The 24,803-nt window shown below is 44.5% G+C and overlaps 1 protein-coding gene across 3 annotated transcripts in view; it reads right to left on the reverse strand.

Annotated features, from left to right (window-relative positions):
* Positions 1 to 16,576: 16,576 nt before the first annotated feature.
* Positions 16,577 to 24,803, reverse strand: part of LOC101594378 (SEC23 interacting protein) — a 53,102-nt gene continuing 44,875 nt past the window's right edge. For all 3 annotated transcript variants that reach the window (XM_045155645.1, XM_045155643.1, XM_045155644.1), the window contains exon 19: positions 16,577 to 17,667. The gene's annotated coding sequence lies outside the window, so the exon portion shown is untranslated. The remainder of the gene's footprint in view (positions 17,668 to 24,803) is intronic.

Genomic DNA, 24,803 nt, shown 5'->3' on the forward strand with positions numbered 1-24,803 from the left:
GACCTTACACATTCATGTCACTGTGCATCTGGTTTACATGGGGCCTGGAGAGTTGAACATGAGTCCTTAGGCTTCACAGGTAAGCACCTTAACTACTAAGCCATCTCTCCAGCGCGCTCTCTCTCTATTCTTAATGCTACCACAAGTAGCTTCATAAATTTCAAGATGTGATTTTGGTGGCATAGGACTATGCTTTTTCTTTTTTAATTATTTTTTTACATATTTATTAGGAGGACACAGAAGGAGAATGGGCGCCAGGCCTCTAGCCACTGCAAACAAACTCCAGATGCATGCACCACCATGTCCAACTGGCTTAAGTGGAACCTGGAGAATTGAACCTGGTCCTTAGGCTTCACAGGCAGGTGCCTTAACTGCTGAGCCATTTCTCCAGCCCAGGACTATGATTTCTGTATTTTCTGTATGTTGTTCCTTCATCAGCATGAAGGGCCCTGCCTTATCTTCCATTTAGTTGTTTTGCTATAAATGTTTGGTTTGGTTTCTATTTACCAGGTGTATCTCTTTTCATGTCTTCAGTTTACCTTTTTTTTTAAGTCGTGCATTTTGTTTTTTTTTTTAAGAGAGGGGCCAATAGAAAACAAGAGAATGGGTACATCAGGGTGTCTAGCCACTGCAAATTAATTCCATACACATGCACCACCTGTACATCTGGCATTATGTGGGCACTGGGAAATCAAACTCAGGTCCTTAGGCTTTGCCGACAAGTACCTTAACCACTAAGCCATCTCTTCAGCCCCTTCCTTTTTCTTTTAAATGCAATGGAGTAGATGATATATTCCTGGGACTCAGAATCCACTCCTTTAGCATGGATATGTGACCATTTACATTCAAACCACACACCTGACCAAAACCAGAAGATGGGCAGAAAAGAATTTATTTTGGCGTACAGTCTCAAGGAGAAGCTTCATGATGGCAGGGAAGCAGGGCAGAGGCTGGACATCACTTCTTGCCACAACAGTCGGGAAAACACAGCAAGAGAGTGAGCTGAACTCTGGCAAGGGGAAGCCTGGGCTACAGCACACACCCAGCAACACACCTCCTCCAGCAAGGCCCCCCCTCCCCAGTGCCACTAGCTGAAGAGCTCCTGGCAACCACCATCCAGTGTTCTGTCTCTGAGTTTGACTACTGTTGGTGCCTCACACGAGTACTCTCTTGTGCAAATACACACCACTAGCCCTTTTGAGTAATTTGTGTTGTAGCACATGTCAGGTGTTGGGAGCCGTTTGGCAGCAAGACATTAGCAAGATTATGTATATTCAGTGTCAGAAGCCATTTGGCTGGCCTTGATAGTCTTTTGTACTGAGAAGTGACGGAAGTGCAAAAACTCCGTAACAGGAAGGAGTTTTTGATAGGAACTTGTGTGAAGCTCATGGAATTTTTGTCCATGGGAAGACTGTTTGTAAGAAGATATAAAAAGGAATGCTTCAGTCCTGGAGTCCTTGCTTTCATTCTCTCTCCTGTCTTTCTTTAATCCTCACTCCCCATCAGGCTCAAACCCTTTCTGCCTTTCTGGCAGTCAGGGTTACCCTTCCTTCAAGGATCAACAATAATCCATTGTGTGTGTGCCACATGTATGCACCACACATGTACTGCATGTATGTAGCACATGTATGTAGCACATACATGAACTTCATGTTGGTAAGCCCAGGGATTCACTTGGCTGGTTCCATTCCTTGCTATTATGAATGATGCTACTACAAAAATAGATATTCATATATTTGGGAGAGGGGGCATCAGTGCAATAATTGATAATTTTTTTATTTCTATCAAGCAGAAAGGAAGAGGGGAGAGAAAGAGAACAGAATGGAAATACCAGGGCCTCTTGCCACTGCAAGTGACTCCAGACACATGCACCATCATGTGTATCTGGCTTTACGTGTGTACTGGGAAATTGAACCTGGGCTGATAGGCTTTGCAAGCAAGCATGTTTAACTGCTAAGCCATCTTCCCGGCCCCTCCGGCCCCTCCTTTTTTTGAGGTTAGCCCAACAGACTGGCCTTTTTAAATGCAAGATAGTAAGAAAGAGAGGGAGAACTGGATCACCAGGGCCTCCAGCCAACTAACTCCAGGTGCGTGTCACCTTGTGCCTCTGGCTTATGTGGGACCTGCAGGGTCAAACATGGGTCCTTAGGCTAGCTTAGAACTCACAGCAATCCCACTGCCTCAATTTCATGAGTGCTGGGATTCTAATGTATTTTCTTCTTCTTAGATATGTGCAGTGGTTGTGTATATATGTGGATGTTGGGGGAGGGGGTGTGTGTGAAGGTCACAGGTTGACATTGGCACTCTTCCTCCATCACTTTATTTACTGAAGCAGAATTTCCTCCTGATCCCGGATTCAGGTAGTCTAGAGAGCCAGCCTTCACTGGGGCTCCTGATCCCATCTCTATCTTCCGTGTGCTGGAATTACAGGTGTCAGCCACCTCCGCCCGCATTCCTGTGGGTGCTAGGGATCTGAACCCCAACCCTCACTCTTGTTTGGAGAGACCTTCATTCACTGAATCATCTCTCCAGACACCTACAAGGAATTTTTTATAATTAATCAATTTGCTTATTTATTGTTTAGCGTGTGTGTGTGTGTGTGCAGGTGGGTGCGCAAGCCACCGCACAAGTGTGGAGGTCAATGACAACCTCAAGGGTGTCTGTGCTTCACTTTCTTGGACACAGGTTCTCTTGCTGTTGCAAATGAACTGCCAGACCGCGAAGGCATGTCAGCCTGCTGGCCCGTGAGCTTTGGATTCTCCTGGCTCTATCTTCCATCGTTGTAGATATGTTGGGATCAGTGATACAGATGAATGAGCCACTTTGCAACGAGCTTTATGTGGGTGTGGGTACATTGAACAAGGACTTTCAGGATTTGCCAATAAGTTCTTTAAACCATTGAGCCATCTCCCAGCCCCTGCAATGGAGTCCTGAAAGCTCTAGAGCATCAAAGAAAATACTATTTTTTCCTCTGTGTGGTGTCCTTGGCTCAGGGAAGAGTGACCTGACTGGCACATCTTGTGCCCTTAGCCTGTGTGGCAGAGGGGGGGGGTGTGTCTGTATTGAACGATTCCCTGTGTGTTGGGCTTTCAGAGTTCCTGTTCCCTTGCTGTCTCAGCACTCGAGCAAATGGGAGATTTGTTGTCAGGGCTGGCCTCCAGGGCTTCCACAGATGTTCCTCTCTCTATTCTATTGTGCCACTCCAACTGTTACAATGACCCTGAACAATGTGAAAACTGCAATAAAGCATCACAATTTGGCTTTCAGAAAAATAAAAATGCAATAGGATAAGAAACGCAGAAGGAGAAAGGAATTGCTGGAAACAGTCCTGTAATAAAATGCTGTCTCTGTTTGTCCTGCCCCCTCCCGTGGCCATCACTTAAACTCCACCCCAGCGTGCTTTGTGATGGCAAAAGACTGCAAACAACCGCCCTGCCTATCATAGGGAGATGGTTAGATAAATTACAGCTCTCCATACTGCGTGGTCCTATGAAGGTGCAAAAATGAATGATCAACCTCTTTGATGAGAAAGAGTTGCCATGCATTTAAAGTGAAATAACAAAGTGGAGATGCTAGGTAGACTGTGTACTGAGCTGTGCTTTGTGGAAGAAGTGAACAGAGAAGTGTGCATACTTGCATCTCTAATACAGTCTTATGCTTGCTTCTTTGGGTCTAATGGAACTCTGGAAAGAGGAACAAGAAACCAGGACTAGTGATTACATATGACGGCAGGAGGGAGACTGCAAAGTAACACTTCACATAGGTATTTTATTTTAGAGCCATGAGAACACATCACCTACTAAAAACAGACAGAAAGGGTTTTTATTTTGCAGCCAGCCTGACCATGGGTGATTCTTGAAATCTAAATTAGATTGATTCATAGGCAATAAATCATTGCACAATTTCTTATGAGAGAAACAAACCTCTGTTACAAGCTGGACAGAAGTGAGCTTTTGGTCAGGGAAGCCAACAGCTTCTGACCCCAGCTCTGCAGGCGTCTGGTGAGAGACAGCGAGGGTGAGGCGCTCATGTCTCACCTGTCAACTGGTCCTCAACTCTGAGTTTGAGGAAAGGGAAGTGTTGGGCCTCTGGAGTTGGACGAGGGAGGATAGTGAAGCTACAAGGGGCGAGGACTGGTTTTACTTGACCTCTGTATTTCCTTCAGGTTGCTTTGGCACTAAAGGCAGGAGGTGCTGCCTGGATCGATAGCCAGCCTCGGTTTGTGTGGTGAGACCCTTGCTCAAAGCCTTCCCATCTATAGCTGCACAGAGACCATCAGGCAAATGAGCACTCATGGATTAAATGCCCATCATTACCCTAAGGTCACATGTTTTGCACATGTATGTGATGTGTGTGTATGTATGCATGTCTATATGTCTGTGGGTACATATGCATGCATATGGAGCCCCATGGACAACCTTTGGCATTGTTACTCAGGCATATGATCCACCTGTTTTAAAACTGTATGTTGGGCTTCAGAGATGACTCAGTGATTAATGGTGCTTGCTTGAGGTAAAGAAAAATGAAGTTATGAAATTTGCAGGAAAATGAAAGGATCTGGAAAGGATTATACTAAGTGAGGTAACCCAGGCCCAGGAAGCCAAGCGTCGCATGTTCTCTCTCATACGTGGATCCTAGCTACAGATGATTGGGCTTCTGTGTGAGAAGGAAAAAACTCAGTAGCAGAGGCCAGTAGGCTAAAAAAGAGATATAAAGGGAAGAGAAAGGAAGGGAGGGGTTACCTAATAGGATGGTATTGTATATATGTAAGTAGAAGAACAGATTAATGGGGGTGAAAAGGCCCAAGTGAGGTCAGAGGAAGAAATTGAGTAAAGGAAAGGTGGAGGGAGGGCTAATCAAAATCTAAGAGGTTATAAATAAATCATATGGAATCCTACTTTTTTGGACAATGGAACACTCAGGAGCCATAGATTGTTGTTAGAAAATTTTCAGTGCCAGGGATGGGATACCTCCAGTGAGTTGTTGGCCAGGGAGGTCCCTGAAGCCCCCAAAACATTACAGGCCATTGCTGAGGCCCTTGGTTTCCCACCAGGAATAGATGGTAAGACCCTATTGCTGAAGACTCCACATACTTGGGCTGCAAGGCCACTGAGAAATCCTGCTGGAACTGAGCTGATAACCTCCTCCATGTAGACCAGCTGACAGAGAGCTGGAAGGAGCCATTCTGCATGCAGTTCAATGGGAGAAAGAGATATCACCAGTGAAGATACTCAACAGTAGACACTGCAAGCCTTATATTTGGCCAGCCAGGCCAAATGAGCCAATGGGTGCAATAGTGGCACGTCATGGTGGAAACCAACTGCCCTCTAATTGGACTGGAGGCCTGCTTCATGGGAAGGAATACATCCCTGATACTGACAAACCTAAAACAGGGGTAGTCATGAGCCCTAGGGGTGTAACGTCTGCTGCTATCTGGCTAAATGTATGTACTATGCTTCTCACACTGCCCAGTAAGCACTTCCTTTAATGTTCATACCCTTATATTAATGCTACTCTCACTTTTGGTAGAGAATCTTGTCTTTTCAGATGGCAGTGACCTTGGGACAACTCAGAAGAAGGTATCATGGTGCTGGAAAGAAGTGACCAGAGTGCTTAGTACTGCAATATCTCTATCACACCTTCCAAGGCTCAGGGTCTAATGCAGAAGAGGTGGCAGAAAGAATGTAAGAGCCAAAGGAAGTATAGGACTCCTTACAACGTGCTTCTTCCAGACACAAAATGGCCTGGATATCCACGACCTCACAGTGCCTGACACTACCTACACAAGACCATCATAAGAGGAGGAAAAGATCATGACATCAAAATAAAAATAAAAGAGAGACTGATTGAGATGGGGAGGGGATATGATGGAGAATGGAGTTTCAAAGGGGTAAGTGGGGGGGAGGGTATTACCATGGGATATTTTTTTTTATAATCATGGAAGTTGTTAATAAAAATTTGAATAAAAAAGTACTTGCTTGAAAAAAATCTGATGGCCTGAGTTTAATTCCCCAGTACCCACATGTAGTAGTTTGAATTTATGTCCCCCAATAGACACGACACTTAAGCCACTTTTTGTGTCTGTCTTTACATGTATAGGTAAAAGCAGGTTTTAAAAACAAATGCATTTAACTGCTGAGACATTTCCCCAGCTCTCCGTGTTTTTTTTTTTAGTTTTTTTCAAGGTAGGGTCTCAGTCTGGCCCAGGCTGACCTGGAATTAACTATGTAGTCTCAGGGTGGCCTCAAACTCATGGCGATCCTCCTACCTCTGCCTCCCAAGTGCTGGGATTAAAGGCGTGCGCCACCACGCCCGGCTGTTTTGTTTTTCGAGGTAGGGTCTCACTGTAGCTCAGGCTGACCTGGAATTCACTATGTAGTCTCAGGGTGGCCTCAAACTCATGGTGATCCTTCTACCTCTGCCTCCCAAGTGCTGGGATTAAAGGCGTGTGTCACCATGCCCGGCTAATATATTTTTATTTATTTATTTGAGAGACAGGCAAAGAGAAAGAAAGAGAGATTATAGCTAGGCCAGGGACTTCTGCCACTGCAAACAAACACCAGATGCATGTGCTACTTTGTGTCTCTGGCTTTACTTGGGTACTGGGGAATCAAACCTAGGCCATCAGGCTTTGCAAGCAAGTGCCTTTAACTGCTGAGCCATCTCTCCAGCCCATCCCCAGTTTTTTAATTGTATAGTTGTCCTGAGTATTAGAGGATAGTTTGAAACATATTTGGATTCTAGCTACTAGATACCAGAAACAGGCAAAGTACTACACCCAAGTGATAATAACAAATATGTTTCCCACCATTGCCAAATATCACCGATAATGCAAAATTGTCCACCATTCCCAGTAAAGTACCATGCTTATATAACATATATACATATATATATAACTTATATAACTTCTAAGTTATGACATTGACCATATCAAGATTTTTTGTTGTTGAGTTTTTGTTTGTTGAGGTAGGGTCTTGCTCTAGCCAGGCTGACCTGGAGTTCACTACATAGTCTCATTGTGGCCTCAAACTCATGGTGATCCTCCTACCTCAGCCTGCTGATAGGTGGGATTAAAGGCATGTACCACGATGCCCGGCTCATAATTTTTTTTGTGTATGTGTTCCGTAAGGGAGACAATTTATTTCTTTAAAAAAAAAAATTGCAGGTAGGCAGAGGTAGGAGGATTGCCATCAGTTCGAGGCCACCCTGAGACTCCATAGTGAATTCCAGGTCAGCCTGGGCTAGAGTGAGACCCTACCTTGAAAAAACAAACAAACAAACAAACAAACATACATACATACATACAGTATTTATTTATTTATCTATTTGAGAGACACAGAGAGAGAGGCAGATAGAGATTGAGAGAAAGAATAGGCACATCAGGGCCTCTAGCCACTGCAAACAAATTCCAGACACATGCACTGTCTTGTGCATATGGCTTATGTGCATTCTGGACAATCGAAGCTGGATCCTTAGGCTTCAAAGGCAAGTGCCTTAACAGCTAGGTCATATCTCTAGCCCCAAAGAGGAGATAATTTCTATTGCTGGGTTTCAAAGGATGGAGGGGAGCACTGTGTGTTGCACATGTCTTAGGACAAGACACCATACTTCTCTGGTTTTCTGCCTGCTGGGTGGCTGCCACCACTACCCTCTCCCTTCTCTGGGCTGAGAGGGAACTCCTTGGAGGAAGGGGAGAGATTTGTAAATAGTAGGTAAGACCTTGCTAGTGGGAGAGACATTATTATTAATAACCATAACATAACAAGGTGAGGTTTGGAGGGCTAACCTTTTACCTGCCCTTTGTTTAGACCCAGAAGTAATCAGTGCCTAGGGGTGGTGTGGAGGAGGATATATACCCATTTGAAGCCTGTGTAGAGCTGGGGTAGTAGAAAGTTGAACCTTTTTTCTGGTTTTCTGCTACTTTTTAATATTTTTATTTTTATTTATTTATTTGAGAGAGAGACAAGAGGTAGAGAGAGAATGGGCACAGCAGGGCCTAGATACATGCGCCACTTTGTACATCTGGTTCACATGGGTACTGGGGAATCAAACCTGGGTCCTTAGGCTTTGTAGGCAAGTGACTTAATTGCTAAGCCATCCTCCAGCTCTTCTGCTCTATTTTTATTTTTTGTTTATTTTTATTTATTTATTTGAGCGACAGAGAGAGAGAGAGAGAAAATGGGAGCACCAGGGCTTCCAGCCACTGCAAACAAACTCCAGGTGTGTGCGCCCCCTTGTGCATCTGGTTAATGTGGGTCCTGGGGAATAAAGCCTCAAACCGGGGTCCTTAGGCTTCATAGGCAAGCACTTAACTGCTAAGCCATCTCTCCAGCCCCTGCTCTATTTTTTTAATTGTTCATTTGCATGTGTGTGGGTATGTATGGGTGCACCAGGATGTCTTGCCACTGAAAACAGTTGGCTTTACATGGGTGCTAGGGAATTGAACCTGGACAAACAGGCTTTATAAACAAGCATCTTTAACCACTAAGCTATCCTCCCAGCCCCACTGCTCTACTTTTATGTTTGTTTGGCTTTGCTTTTGTGTGTATATGGGGGTGTGTGTGTGTGTGTGAAATAGGGTCTCACTCTAGCCCAGACCGACCTGGAACTGTCTGTAGTCCAGGCTGGCCTTGACCTCACAGCAATCCTCCTACCTCTGCCTCCCAAGTGCTGGGATTAAAGGTATATACCACCCCACCCAGCTATTTATTTAAGAGGAAAGAGGCAGACAGAGAAAGAAAATGGGTGTGCCAGGACCTCTATCCATTGCATGTGCCACCTTGTGCATCTGGCTAATGTGGGTACTAGGGAATCGAACCTGGGTCCTTAGGCTTCACAGGCAAGTGCCTTAACCACTAAGTCATCTCTCCAACCCCTGGTTTTTGTGAGACAGGACTTCATACTGTAGCCAAGGTTGACATCTAAACTCACAGTGATCCTCATGTCTCAGCCTCCAGAGTGCATGAGCCATTATACCAGGCTTCTTGTTTGTTCATTCGTTCATTCATTCATTCTTTCTTTCTGTTTTGTTTTTTTGAGTTAGGGCCTCACTCTAGTGCAGCCTGACCTGGAATTGACTATGTAGTCTCAGGGTGACCTTGAACTCATGGCGATCCTCCTACCTCTGCCTCCTGAGTGCTGGGGAAAAAGGCTTGCACCACCACACCTGGCTGTCTACTTTCGTTTTTTAACTCTACCAGCTCATAATTTTTTAAGCTCACATTCTGTGAGTCAATGGTCTTACTTGTGTGACACCAGACCCCATAACACCCGCAAAGCCTAAAGACCCAGGTTCAATTATCCAGGTCCAACGTAAGCCAGATGCAGATGGTGGCATATGCATCTGGAGTTTGTTTGCAATGGCTGAAGGCCCCCACCGTTCTCTCTCTCTTCCTCTCCCTCTATCTCTTGCAAATAAACAAATAACTAAATTTTTAAAAGAATTACTACAAATCTAGCAGAATTTTGTCTTTAGGGATTAACTTCATAAATGGCCAGACAGGGTAATGTAATTACCAACCCACTGTTGTTAAAATAGCAAGGAGGTACTGAATGCTAAGGCTGAGGATGACCTTGGATTTCTTGTCCTCCTGCCTCTTTATCCAGGGTGCTGAGATTACAGGTGGGCATGGGTGCCACCAAACCTGAATGGGGTGATGGAGGCAAACCCAGGTCCTCATACATGCCAGACAAGTAGTGTACCAACTAAACTATGCCCCCAGCCCAGTTTCCATTTCAGTCTTAAGCAGAAAATTTCAAGGCAAAACACAGTTATGCAACTTCACCACTAGGTGGGGGAGACTTGGAGACTGCAACTTTTCCCTGTGAGGAACTCAGCCTCTGAGCCTATATATTCAAATGTATGCACCACGGCTTATGACTGTGCATGGTGGGAAAAGCTGAGGTCAGAACATAATGACAACTCAGTTCTCTGCTTCCCCAGCTCCCTGGCACAGAGATAGAGAAACAGACATCCATCATAATGAGTGTGCCAAGAGTTCACCACAGAGATACAGAAACAGATATCTATCATAATGCTAAGAGTTCACCACAGCGATACAGAAACAGATTTCCATCATGAGTGTGCCAAGAGTTCACCACAGAGATACAGAAATGGATATCCATCATGAGTGTGCCAAGAGTTCGCCACAGAGATACAAAGCCACATGATTTAAACCAATGCTCACAATTCCTTAATACCTTAATCTAAAAATAATTCAAACGATTAAAATGTTAGATCAAAATAATAAAACTTGGGCTGGAGAGATGGCTTAGTGGTCAAGCGCTCGCCTGTGAAGCCTGAGGACCCCGGGTCGAGGCTCAATTCCCCCGGACCCATGTTAGCCAGATGCACAAGGAGGTGCACGTGTCTGGAGTTCCTTTGCAGTGGCTGGAGGCCCTGGCACACCCATTCTCTCTCTCTCTCTCTGCCTCTTTCTCTGTCTGTTGCTCTCAAATGAATAAATAAAATTAAAAACAAAATAATAATAATAAAACTTAAAGTCTGGCGTGGTGGCGCACGCCTTTAATCCCAGCACTGGGGAGGCAGAGGTAGGAGGATCACTGTGAGTTCGAAGCTACCCTGAGACTAGTAAATTCCACGTCATCCTGAGCTACAGTGAGAACCTATCTTGAAAAACCAAAATAAATAAATAAATAAATAAATAAATAAAACTTAAAAAGCTAGTTATGCTGGGCGTGGGGGCATATACCTTTAACCCTAGCACTTGGGAGGCAGATAAGAGGATCATTGTGAGTTCAAGGCCACCCTGAGACTACACAGTGAATTCCAGGTCAGCCTGGACCAGAGTGAGACCCTACCTTGAAAAACCAACCCATCAACCAACCAACCAACCAGAAATGCTAGTTATGCCAGGCACCGACCCATGCAGCCAGGAAGCTGACAGGAAAGGGGAGGGACCCCAATTGTCCCTTCAAGCGCACCGTCATAACGTAACTTCTTACAGGCTCAACCTCCTCTCAGTAGTCCTCCTCCAGGCTAGAGCCCACCCTTGTAGAACATGAGCATGAGGACATGAGACAAGCTGTATGTGGCTCACTGCACACTATTTGCCCAGCATAGAGAAGGCTCCCAGCTGAACCCTAGCACTGATTTAAAGAGTGAGCACAGGACTAAACTATAGCACTCACCAAGAAATACCTCCCACCCCAAGACCAGAGAGAGGAATCTACATATTTCCCCAGAAGCATTGCCCTTTATCCTGATCTTGACATTTGGGTCCCTAATTCACAAGGGATATACTTCAGATATGAAAGAAGATGCAGATCCAGATCCAGATAGGGTGGGTCATGCCTGTAAGTTCAGCACTTGGGAGCCCGAGGCAGGAGGATCACTGAGAGTTCAAGGAAAGTCTGGGCTGCAGATGCCCTGTCTCAAGCAAAACAAACAAAAGCAAAAAGATGAGTGTGGTAGTTTGAATGGATGCCCCCAATCACTTCAGTTTTATTCTATCTTGTAACTTGGTATCACTGTGCGGTCCCTGGGGTGCAGACCTAAGGTTGGGAGTGGGCGTGGGATTCCAGTCTGCAGAAATGCCAAGTGCTGGAGCTTTGCTGGGGCCCAGAGTTCCTGAAGTGTGCTTGCCAGTGCTGCTGGTGGCTTTTTCTCCAGTGCTTGGTTAGTAAGTTTGCATGGTTCCACTCTCTCCACGTTACAGCAACTTCTTCTGCCGTTAGGAACTTACCCTCTCTGTAAGCTTCAAGAAATCCCTTCTTCCTCCCATACGCTGTGTCTAATCTGGAGAGTCATCCCAGAAACCTGAAGCTCACTGCTACAATGTGGAGCCAGTTACATTCTTCTCTAGATAGTGACTCAATTTCCACATGATTATGTACCAAACATCCTGCCATTTCTCTATTCCTGTTAGATACTAAGGTCCCTAGAGATAGACACTGTTTATAGAGACCTTTATATTCCACAGGACCTACTTTTATGTTGGATTTATACAGTTTGTCTGTAACAGATAGTTTCCGGTCTTTGTTCCTTTCCCCCCACAAATGTCTAGGTATTCATGAAGTTTCATTCATCCATCTAATATGCAGAACTTATTAAGCCCCTGTGGCAGTCCGCTTCACATTGCTGGCAGAACACATCCAACCAAGAGTGGCTTGTGGGAGGAAAGGGTTTATTTTGGCTTCTAGACTCGAGGAGAAGCTCCATGATGGCAGAAAAAAAACAATGGCATGAGCAGAAGTGAAATCACCTCCTGGCCAACATCAGCAGGAGTGTACCAAACACTGGCAAGGGGGAAGTTGGCTATGACACTCTTAAGGTTGCTCCCAACAATACACTGCCTCTAGGAGGCTTCAATTCCCAAATTGCCACCAGTTGGGGACCTAAGATTCAGAACACTTAAGTTTATGGTGGACACCTGAATTAAACCATCAAAGCCCTCTAAAAGACTCTTGTAATCTATTTATTTATTTATGAATTCTATTTTTTTCTGAGGTAGGGTCTCTCACTTTAGCCCAGGCTGACCTGGAATTCATTGTGTCGTCTTAGGGTAGCCTCAAACTCCTACCTCTGCCTCCCTAGTGCTGGGATTAAAGTTGTGTGCCACCACATTGGGCTATTTATTTATGAGAGAGAGACAGATAAAAGAATGGGTGCACCATGACCCCTAGTCACTCACTGCAAACAAACTCCAGACATATGTGCCACCCTGTGCATCTGGCTTATATGGGTACTGGGGAATTGAACCTGGGTCCATAGGCTTTGCAGGCAAACACCTTAATCACTAAGCCATCTCTCCAACCTCACTCTTGCAATCTTAATCACAGCTGCATTGAATTTATAGACTTATTAGAACTTCTACAGTATTATAATGCTGTCATTACACCCGTTGCTTTGCTCACCCCCACCCCCCGCTCTCCCGAGGTAAGTCTCACTTTAGCTCAGGCTGACCTGGAATTCACTATGTAGCCCCAGGGTAGTCTTGAACTCATGACGATCCTCCTACCTCTGCCTCCCGAATGATGGGGTTAAAGGTGTACACCACCATGCCCAGCTGTTTTGCTTATTTTCATTGTGGTTTACAGCCTTTAATAGTTTCAAATTTTTCTTCATGAAGTCTTGGGACATTTTACTATTTTAATTCCTAGAAATGTAATGGATCTGTAGGGTTTGGCCTTTTGTGATTTAGAATGGTATCATTTGCTTTCGCATTTTAAAATATATGTATGGATTTACTATTTGAGAGTAAGAAAAAGAGACAAAGAATGGGCATGCCAGGTCTTCCTGACACCGCAGATGAACTCCAGACCCATGCATGACTTTGTGCATCTTATGTGGGCATTGGGGAATTGAACTTGGGCCACATGGCTTTGTAAGCAACCACCATCTCTCCAGTCCTTCTTTCACATGTTATAATTTAGTTCCAGACTAAAAAGTACAACTAACGTTCACTTTGTACCCCAAACACTGGTTAAATTTTTATACTCTTACTAATTTTAGTGCTTTGTTATTCTTTTCAGTTTACCATGTAAATTCTTATGCAGGAACCAATTATGGTGGCACATGCTGGTAGAGATGCTGAAGAGACAGAGGCAAGAAGATCAGGAGTTTAAGCCCAGCTAGGTACACATTTTTGTCTGGTTCTGAAAACCTAACCAAAAGCCTATGACCGGTGGGCAGAGACAGGGTTCAGTGGCTACTGGCAGGGGAAAGTTCACATCTCCACAATAACAAAGACCCAAAACTAATACTCAGATAGTCCTTTTTTCCTTTTTAGTTTTGAACAATGGATTTTGTGGCCTGGAGAGATGGCTTAGCGGTTAAGGCATTTGCCTGCAAAGCCAAAGGATCCCAGTTCAATTCTTAAAGACCCTCGTAAGCCAGATGCACCAGGGGGCACATGCATCTGGAGTTTGTTTGCACTGGCTAGAGGCTCTGGCGCACCCATTCTTCCTGCCCCCACCCTGCCTCTTTTTCTCTCAAATAAACAAAATATTTTTTAAAAATGGATTTTCTGGCCGGGCGTGGTGGCGCACGCCTTTAATCCCAGCACTCGGGAGGCAGAGGTAGGAGGATTGCCATGAGTTCAAGGTCACCCTGAGATGACAGAGTTAATTCCAGGTCAGCCTGGACCAGAGTGAGACCCTACCTCGAAAAACCAAAAAAAAAAAAAAAAAAAAATGGATTTTCTGCCGGGTGTGGTGGCACATGCCTTTAATCCCAGCACTTGGGAGGCAGATCACCGTGAGTTCAAGGCCAGCCTGAGAATACAGAGTGATTTCCAGGTCAGCCTGGGCTGGAGTGAGACCTTACCTTGAAAAAGAAAAAGAAAAAAAAAAACAAACTGTGACAGTAAAGTTTTATGTTCAAGGGAGAATTTCATTTAAACACGAGAGTAAATAAATGAGATGCCACAGATACTGCAATAAGAGTTTAAAATATTGCTGACACTACTACATGAATCAGACCAAAACCAAAGTACAGCATATGCATCTGAATGAAATCAAGTATACAAATCACACGTACAGCATCAACAAGAGAGGATTCAAAAGGGCTCAGAAACTAACCCGTTACGTTTACAAGACTGTGTGCAACCCATGGCCAGATCGGTTCCTAGATTTGGATGTTTCTTTTTTTATGTCTTATTTATTTGAGGGAGGGGGCAGACAGACACAGAATGGGTACTCCAGGGCCTCCAGCCATTGCAAACCAACTCCAGACACAGGCAGCACCTCGTGCATCTGCCTTAGGTGGGTACGTGCTTACGCTTCACAGGCAAGCGCCTCTCCAGCCCTGGATGGTACTTTTGTTTTTTTGGTTTTTCCAGGTAGAGTCTTCACTTATAGCCCAGGCTGACCTGAAATTCACAATGTAGTCTCAGGTTGGCCTCAAACTCTCAGCGATCCTCCTTCCTCTGCCTCCTGAGTGCTGTGATTAAAGGCGTGCGCCACCACACCCAACCCATTTATGTTACTTTTTGGTAAATTCATTTCTGTGGCTGGAGTTCATTTGCTAGCAGGATGCCCGGAAGAGCTCAGACTCTCTTTGTGTCAGCCACCGTCTCTCTCTCTCTCTCTCTCTCTAATAAGTCAAGTTAAATATTTTTTTTAAAGACGCAAAAGTAATGCAGAGGTAGGGATGTAGTACAGTTGGTAGAGTGCCTGTGTAGCATACACAAGCCATGGTGGATTCAAGCCCCAGCACCACATACAAACAGGTATGGTGGCACACTTCTGTCATCTCAGCACTAAGAAGACAAAGAAAAGGGCTGGAGAGATGGCTTAGTGGTTAGCCGCTTGCCTGTGAATCCTAAAGTGGTTAGAGGCTCGATTCCCCAGGACCCACATTAGCCAGATGCAGAAAGGGGCACACGTGTCTGGAGTTCTGGAGTTCGTTTGCAGTGGCTGGAGGCCCTGGCACACCCATTCTCTATCTGTCTTTTTTTCTGTCTGTCTGTTGCTCTCAAATAAGTAAATAAAAATAAACAAAAACATTTTTTTTAAAACGAAGAGACACAAAGAAAGATCCTAAGTTCAAGGTCATTCTCAGCTTTACAGTTAGTTTGAGACCAGCATGGGCTACATGAGAACATGGGGGGGGATGACAAAAATATTTCTTGCTCTAAATGTACCCCTTCTGCCCATGACTCAGAAGACAGGTAGAGTGACACACACACACACTTGAAGACACAAAATGGATTTTGTATTAAAATATACATAGGGGGCTGGAGAGATGGCTTAGAGGTTAAGGCACTTGCATGCAATGCCAACGGTTCGATTTCCCAGGACCCATGTAAGCTAGATTCACAAGGTGGCACATGCATCTGGAGTTCATCTGCAGTGGCTGAAGGCCCTGGTGTGCCCATTCTTTTCCCTCCCTCCCTCTCTCTTTCAAATAAATAAAACTAAAAAATACACTTAAGAAATTATCCCCTTTCTCTTTATTTCATCAGTATTTGTGGTAATTTGAATCTATGTCCCCCAGGAGATTAGACTCACGTGTTATTAAAACTGAGATTGCAGCTTCTGCCCCTAGCAGGCAAACTCCTGCTGGAAGCGGGGAGAGTCATGGAGGCAGATCTGAATTCTAGCCTAAGGCCTACAGAGTGAGCTCTGCCTGGCCTGGGTTCCCTGGTTTGCGGCCCTGAGTGTGCCTGCTTGCTTGCTTGCTTGGTGGTGCTGGTGTGTGGTGGTGTCCTCTGGACCTGTGAAAGGGGGTCAGCCTCCTTCTCCATGATGGAACTTCCCCTGGTTCTGTAAGCCTGAAGTAAATCCCATCCTCCCACAAACTGTGTCTGCTTGGATGTTCATCTCAGCACTGTGGAGCTGACTACAACAGCACTGCTAAGTCCGTGAAAATTAATTGTCTCATGAGAAATGAAGGTCAAGAGTAACAGACAGCCAGATTCCAGGCAGTTTCTGCAGTAGTCTGAGAAAGTTGTTTAGTACGGTGCCTCATCTGAGAAAGAGGCTGAGAGCATGCTATCTGTGCTCAAGCACAGCTCTCCACTCTCACTGTTCTGACTGGCGGTCAATGCTGTATGAACTCACAGAAACATTTCTAAGGAAGACATGATAAATATAATTTGTTGCTTTAAAAAAATGCATTGATGTTACTATTTTATTCACACCAACTAGAATATATACACAAAAAATGTGTATCATATGTTGTTTCAAAAATTTTTCATGTTCCATGAGAACTATGTAACAACATAACATGTTTCTACTAACAAAAGAAAATCAGCATTCCTACTGTAGTATTAGGCAACTATGTAGATCATATGGATTTATAGCAAAGCAAAGTGAAATATTGTAGAGCAGTCTGTTCCCCAAGGAGCTTCACAGCCTAGAAACAGGGCATTTCATTTTTCCAAACACTTCGGTATAGGAGAAATTAACCAAAGTCAAAAGAATAAAAACACTTCTACTTTGGTTCTCACATGAATTGCCACTTTAGCCAGGAGGTGATGGCACAATGACACCAGGTGACAAAACAAAAGTCTGTCACTTGCTCCCTCTCCTAGCACAGGTGGACATGCCAGCAGAGGTCATCACAGGCTTTCTGGAAAGTAAAAAGTCGTGACTTCTTCCACAATAGGGTGCTTGGTGGGGCCTCAAAGGCTTTAAGAAAGCCTCAGATCATGTCTGGGATACAATGGACCTTGGCTACCTTCTCTCACAACCAGAAACCAACCTCATCAATGCTGCTCAGAATAATAATTCACATTTAAAGTACTATGTGAGCTTCTTAAAAAATCATGTTATAGTTTCTCAAGAAGTCCATTCTTGAATAAAAACAGTATACTGCATTAATAAAAAGAAAAATGTAAATTCAAAATTCCACTGAGAAGTTTTAAGAAAGAGCAACATCCTTTTGCATGCTACAGATATTTCTTCACTAGGATCAAACTTCACTTTGACAACTATACAACTAAATAGAGCAGAGGAATTTTCACTTCATCGTTCTTATAATTGCATTTGCTCATCTTTGCTGTCCAATCATAGTACTGATTTGTTTTCAGTATCTCAGGCACTGCACTTCCCATTCAGTGAATCTCTACGTCTGAGAGCTGTATGTCAGCAACTGTCGATCAATCTTTTTTCTGTCATCCATCACGGGAGCAAACAGGGAACAGCCACAGAGGATCCTCTCAGCATCTAATTTATGCTGAAATTTCCTGTGAAGATTAGAGTCTGAAAAAGAAAAAGAAAACAACCTTCAGTAAACTTCTCAAGCTCACACTAGCACTGCTGCTCCTGTCTCAGGTGGAGAGTATGAGTGCTATTCTCCACCTGACTGAGCAAAGGCAGCGAGCTGTGAACAGCTACTGTCCAAGGGCACGAGGGGGCACAAGGCACATCCTGTGACAGCAAGAAGCATGACCAGATGTCCATCAGAGCACATATGGAAAGCAGCAAAACTTCTTACCTGTCACATTAACTTCTTTAAAGAATAATTCTCTGCTGTGCCCAGAAACCATAGATTGCTATAAGAAAATTTTAGTGAACTATGGGTCAGGGAAGCCTCTGATACTCCCAAAGCATTACAGGCTACTGCCAACGTTCTTGGTAGCCACCAGAGCTACACAGTAAGACCCTACTGCTGAAGATCCCACATGCTTGGGCAGCAGGTCACTGAGAAATCAAGCTGGAGCTGAGCTGGAGGCCTCCACCCTGTTGTCTAGCTGACAGAAAGCTGGAAAAACCTATGCAGCTTGTTGGGGAAAAAAGTTATCAATGGTCTTAACTGGCAGTGGACCTTGCAAGCTTTACAACTGGCCAGCCAGGCCAAACATGCCAACTGGTGCAATGGTGGCATGTCTGCTACAGGGGAAACCAACTGCTCTCTGATTGGATTTGAGGCTGGCTCCATGGGAAGAAATTCATGTCTGGTACTAAAAACCTAATCAAAAGTATATGGGCCAAATCAGTGAGCTCTGGTTCAGATAAAGATCCTATATCAACAGGAGCTACTGGGGGAAAGTGGACAACTACAGTATGAACAAGCAGGGGCCTGAAAAGAAGTACACACCAGTGTAATGGTGGCATAAGCCTTGGTGGGTAACCAATGGCTTTCTGACTGACTAAGAGATAAGCTCAGTGGAAGGGAACCCATATCTGGAACTGGGAACCAGGTGAGAATCCTATGGAGGCAAAGATTATGCTCTCCAAGGTTAAGCTCCCACTAGTCTTTGGCTAAAAGAGAGGCTATATCCATCAAAATCTCCCTAAATTAATAAGGCTTATTCTATTTAACCTATGCTGACTTCTCTCTCCACTGGCTTATCTTTTTCAGAAGGTAGCAAGACCTAAGGAGATAAGCCACCCTTCACATTTCAGCCAAGGCCTGGGTGAAGCCACAGAGGAATTCAGGAAGATGACCAAGAGTGCTGTGTCCACAGTGAACCTGGCAATCAGCACCAGGGAGAATGAGACAGATGCTGAGGACACTCAACACCATACCAAAGCCAAAATCCAGAGGCTCCTAAGAGCTCATCACTAAAGTAGATTTAAAGCACACCCACCAAGGCTCAGGAAATTTTGTAGAAGAGGGGCGGAAAGACTGTAAGAGCAATGGGTTGGGACATCATATCCAGAGGCACTGCCCCCACCCCAATAACTGACTACTGCCTCCACAATGCATAACCAACAACTCCATGGGGAATACCAGCAACCCCTCTGAGGAGGGACCCCAGCATATATCTGGATTCACTATGAACTTCAGTATGTAGAAAACCCCTGGCAACTTACCAAGGCACTAGACAGCACAGGGTGGATGCCTGGAAGGATGCATGGATGCTGAATAATCTGAGAACAGTGATGTGCCAATTTCAATAGTCTTTTCTTTTTCCTTTTTTATTTTATGAGAGAGAGCAAGCAAAGAGACAAGGGAAGGGGGGCGGGGAGACAACTGGTGCACTAGGACCTCCAGCCACTGCAACTCCATCTTGTGTGCATGGATGGCATTGCATGCTTGCATCACCATGTGTGTCTGGCTTACATGGGACCTGGAGAGTCAAACATGAGTCCTTTGGCTTTGCAGGCAAGCACCTTAACTGCTAAACCATCTCTCCAGCCCTGTTTCTTTATTTTGAGGTAAGGTCTCACTCTAGCCCAGGAGGACCTGGAACTCACTCTGTAGTTCCAGGCTGGCCTTGAACTCTCAGTGATCCTCCTACCTCTGCCTCCTGAGTGCTACAATTAAAGATGTGCACCACCATACCCAGCAGTTTGTCTTTCATAAGTACAAGATAATGTGTATCTGTCAGCAGATGTCTACAAAGATACTCTATCTCTAAGTAGGAAAGGCAAGAAAAATATATACAAGGAAAGTGATTCTTCACACCTATTACTATAAAAAGTTTAACCAGCCAGGCGTGGTGGCGCACACCTTTAATCCCAGCACTTGGGAGGCAGAGGTAAGAGGATCACCATGAATTTGAGGACACCCTGAGACTACATAGTGAATTCCAGGTCAGCTTGGACCACAGTGAAACCCAACCTCAAAAAAACAAAACAACACAACACAACAACAAAGTTTACCCATAGCAGGATGTGGAGGCAGAGGAAGGAGGATCGCTGTGAGTTAAAGGCCACCCTAGACTACATAGTGAGTTTCAGGTCAGCCTGAGCTAGAGTGAAACCCTACCTTGTAAAAACAAACAAACAAACAAACAACAACAACAATAAAACTGAGAATACAGAGTGAAATTTCAGGTCAGCCTGTGCTAGAGCAAGACCCTACCTTGAAACATTCCCCTTCCCCCCAAAAAAAGTTTAACCAAGTATATTTATAACCTATTTATAAAGATAAAAGTTGTAAATAAGATTGGACATATATGGTGGCATATACCTTTGATCTCAACACTTGAAAGGCAGAGGTAAGAGGATTGCTGTGAATCTGAGGCCAACTTGGAAGTACATAGTGAATTCCAGGTCAGCCTGGGATACAGGGAGATCCTACCTTGAAAAAAAAAGATTGAGCACATACACAAATAACCCTAACACATAGATATATGTGTGCTAATGTGGGAAAATTGATATAGGAAAGATAGGCTACAAAATAGGAAACAATATGAAATATACAGACAGAAAAAGCTCAAAATGATTAAATTCTAACATGTTTGCTTGGTAATATTATAGTGACTTCTGATGTTGTTCTGTGTTTTCTTAAGGTCTCAGAATGAGGCACTATTGACAGCGGTGGTGTTGCACACCTTCAATCCCCCAGCACTTGAGAGGCTGAGGTAGGATAACCATGAGTTGGAGGCCAGCCCAGGCTCCAGAGTGAGTTCCAGGTCAGCCTGGGCTAGAGTGAGACCCTGCTTAAAAAAAAAAAAAGAAAGAAAGAAAGAAAAAAGAATATGGCACTATTGCCTTGTGACTGTTTTCAAACACTGCTTCCAAGCATACAGAGCATTCACTTAGCAATACGACAACACCCACGAGCCCCCCCCCCCGCCCCCATGCCCAGCACCGGGACAGGGTGACACACAGCAGCAGCAGCAGCACACTGCACACAGCGTCTCCACAAAGCCCTCATTGTCCTGAGGTGCTCTCATCGCACTCTAGCGACTCCCCACATTCTTCCTGCCACCAGCTCTCTCTCCCATACCTCTCGTCTGTTTCACCTACCTGGCCAACTCCTAACCCTGGTAAATCTTAGTATCTGCTTACACTGAGCCACATCCAAATAGAAGAACATGGCCAGAGAAGCCAGGCAACTATAGCAAGTGTATGCACTTTAAGTTTATGATCAAAATATGAAATGGGTTTTTAAAAAGGATGGAAGCCAAGCATGGTGGCACACGGCTTTAATCCCAGCACTCGGGAGGCAGAGGTAGGAGGATCACCATGAGTTCGAAGCCATCCTGAGACTACATAATTAATTCCAGGTCAGCCTGGACCAGAGTGAGACCCTACCTCAAAAAACAAAACAAAACAAAAAAAGATGAAAAAGGAAAAAAATGTATTAAATGGCCTTTAATCCCAGCACTCAGGAGGCAGAGGTAGGAGGTAGGAGGACTGCCTTGAGTTCAAGGTCACACTGAATCTACATAGTGAATTCCAGATCAGCCTGGGGAAGAGGGAGACCCTACCTTGAAAAAAACAACAAGATATTAAATGGCTATTCAAGCCCACAATGCAATCCACTTACACATGGCTATAAATTCCCTTTTCCCACAGTGAGGCATTCCCACTCAGCATCTCCTCTTCCATGGGCCCAGTCCAAGCCACCACCAGTCTCTTAACTACTTACTTCCCCCTCCTTACTTGCCCCACTAATGGTCTAGCCTCCAGCACCAACAAAGCTTCCTAAAATAAAAGTCAAATCACTCCTCTTTGGTCTTCAGAGCCAGATTGCTGGAATGTCAGGGTGCTGCTGCCTCAGGCTAGAACAGCTGAGGCCTCCAGCCTTAGGGACTTGTTCCTCATACTCAGCACCCCTGCCTCTGACTGGCCTCTCCACTAATGGCCCTTAGCTACATTTTCTGCTTTCTATCCCACAACTACAACAGGGATGTTCCCCTGCCATGACCTCGGTTGCTGCTCTTTCTCCTGCTTGATGTTCTTCCCTGCAATGGTTCTCCTCCATTGTCAACCTGATTAGACAACTCTGGGCAGGACTGTGAGGGCACTTCCAGGCTGGCAGCCCTTCAGCATGAGCTCAGATACAAAGAACCTGAGGCAGACAGTGCTGCTGCCGCCGCCTCACTCCTTGGTGCGTGCTTCCCTCCTGGTGCCGCCACTGCTGCCATCTTCCACTGACCTCACACAGCCCAGATTCTTCAGCCTTCCAACATGGACTGCAGCGGCATCCAGCCTCATGGCCTGAGAAGCAGTTGGGTTCTCTGCTTCCCCAGCCTGCAGAGCCATTGCTGGACTGCCTAGTCCACATCCTGTCAGTCAACCTCATCAATCTCCTTTGTAACACGTTCATTCTATCAGCTCTGCTCCTCTAGAGAACCCTCACTCATACACTCCCCTATTCACTCACATGCTTATCTACTTCTCACCAAAACCCAATTCAAATAAATGTCACAAAACTCAGCCAGGTATCTCCCAGAAACATCCTCCTGTCACAATATTTATTATCTTCCCAATGGTATCGACCAATATGTGGTATTTACTTACATCTTAAAGTACAGTGTTAGTGCTGAACTCCTCCCAACAGAAGAGAAGTGGTATCTAGCACAGAGCAAAGTGTCAACCAAATGAATGAGGATTCTAAACTTGAAAAATCTCGACTTTAGTAGCTTAAAAAAATATTATATTTATTAATTTGAGAGAGAGAGAGAGAGAGGCAGAGACAGAGAATGAATGCACCAAGGCCTCTAGCCACAGCAAATGAACACTAGATCCATGTGGCACCTTTGTGCTTCTGGTTTATGTGGGCACTGGAGAATGGGTCCTTAGGTTTTGCAGGCAAATGCTTTAACCACTAAAGCCATTTCTCCAGCCTTTAAAAAAAAACTATTTTATTTGAGAGAGGAAGAGGGAGAGGCAGAGAGAGAAAGAATGGGGACTTTGGTAGCTTATGAAGCTACATTTAGTCTATTTAATATTACAGTATCAAAAACGGTGAAAACTCGCCAGGTGTGGTGGCACGTACCTTTAATCCCAGCACTTGGGAGGCAGAAGTAGGGGGGGTCACAGTGAGTTCGAGGCCACCCTGAGACTACATAGTGAACTCCAGGTCAGCCTGGGCCAGAGTGAGACCTTACCTTGCAAAACTGAAATAAAAAGGTGAAAACTGATCAAATAGTATTGCTTATTGGCCTTTTGGCTAAGATCAAGTATAAAATTGATCAAATGTTATATACTATCTCATATGAATTGGTTCCTTAGAGGAAACTGTTTTGCTGACTTTTATCTAGCATTAAAAGTACTAGAAATTAAATACTAATTAGCAGGAAAATAACTAAATAGATGGATCACAGCTATTCTATGGACTATGTACAGCTATTTACAAGAAGATAAAAGTCCACACATTTTAATGTGGAATGCTGTGCAAGCTTTTGCGCTTACTGAAAATATTCCATGTTGAATGAGACCCTGGTGTTTTAAAATGCTTGGATATACATGGGGAAAAAAATCATAGGAACCCCACTGAAAGTGGTTATATCTTTTAAAAACAAAATCTGACAGAGATGAAGAGAAAGTATAGGCATGCTGGGTCTCTAGCCACTGCAAACAAACTCCAGGTACATGTGCCACTTTATGCCTCTGGCTTTACATGGCCACAAGGGAATTAAAACCTGCGCCATAAGGCCTTAAAATCAAGTGCCTTTAACCACTGAACCATCTCTCCAGCACTTGTTATGTCATTTTTTAAAAGTTTTTATTAGAGGTAGGATCTCACTCTAGCCCAGGCTTACCTAGAATTCTATAACTTCAGGCCAGCATCTAACTCACAACAATCCTCCTACCTCAACTGCTAGGATTACAGGCATACGCCACCACACCCAGCTCCGGTTATGTCTCCTTTCCTTCCTCCCTCCCCCCTTCTCTTTCCTTCCCTTTCCCTTCCCCATCACCTCCCCTCCCTCCTTCCTTTTCCTTCCTTCCTTATGTATTTATCTTGGTTTTTCAAGGTAGGGTCTCACTCTAAGCCCAGGCTGACCTGGAATTCATTATGTAGTCTAAGGGTGATTCTCCTACCTCTGCCTCCCAAGTGTTCACATTAAAGGTGCACACCACCATGCTGGCCTGGTTATATCTTTATAATGAGAAGGCAGTGGCTGAAGAGAATCTTTACTTAGACCATTTATTATCAGAAAACAAAAATGTACTAAGAACTATTTGATTTGGGCAATTGCAACTTGGTACTTTCACTCTTTCAGAAGCTTTGAAATTTCTTACTTTTAAAAAATGTATTATGGGGCTGGAGAGATGGCTTAGCAGTCAAGGAGATTGCCTGTGAAGCCTAAGGACCCAGGTTTGACTCTCCAGGATCCACATAAGCCAGATGTACATGGTTGTGCAAGTGTCTGGAGTTTGTTTGTAGCGACTAGAGGCCCTGGCACACCTATTTTCTGTCACTGCCCCTCTCTCTAATAAACAAATAAAGTAAATAAATAGGTTAAAAAATTCTGCCCTATGTGGTGGTACATGCCTTTAATTCCAGCACTTGGGAGGCAGAGGTAGGAAGATCGCTGCGAATTTGAGGCCAGCCTGGGATCATATATTGAATTCCAGGTCAGCCTGAGCTAGAGCAAGACCCTACCTCAACCCTCCCTCAAAAAAAATTTTTATTATGGGGTTAAGAAGATGGCTCAGGGGTTGAAGGCATTTGCTTGCAAAGCCTATCAGCCTGGGTTCAATTCCCC

This window comes from Jaculus jaculus, chromosome 1 (assembly GCF_020740685.1).
Source record: "Jaculus jaculus isolate mJacJac1 chromosome 1, mJacJac1.mat.Y.cur, whole genome shotgun sequence".
NCBI classification, from domain to species: Eukaryota; Metazoa; Chordata; class Mammalia; order Rodentia; family Dipodidae; genus Jaculus; species Jaculus jaculus.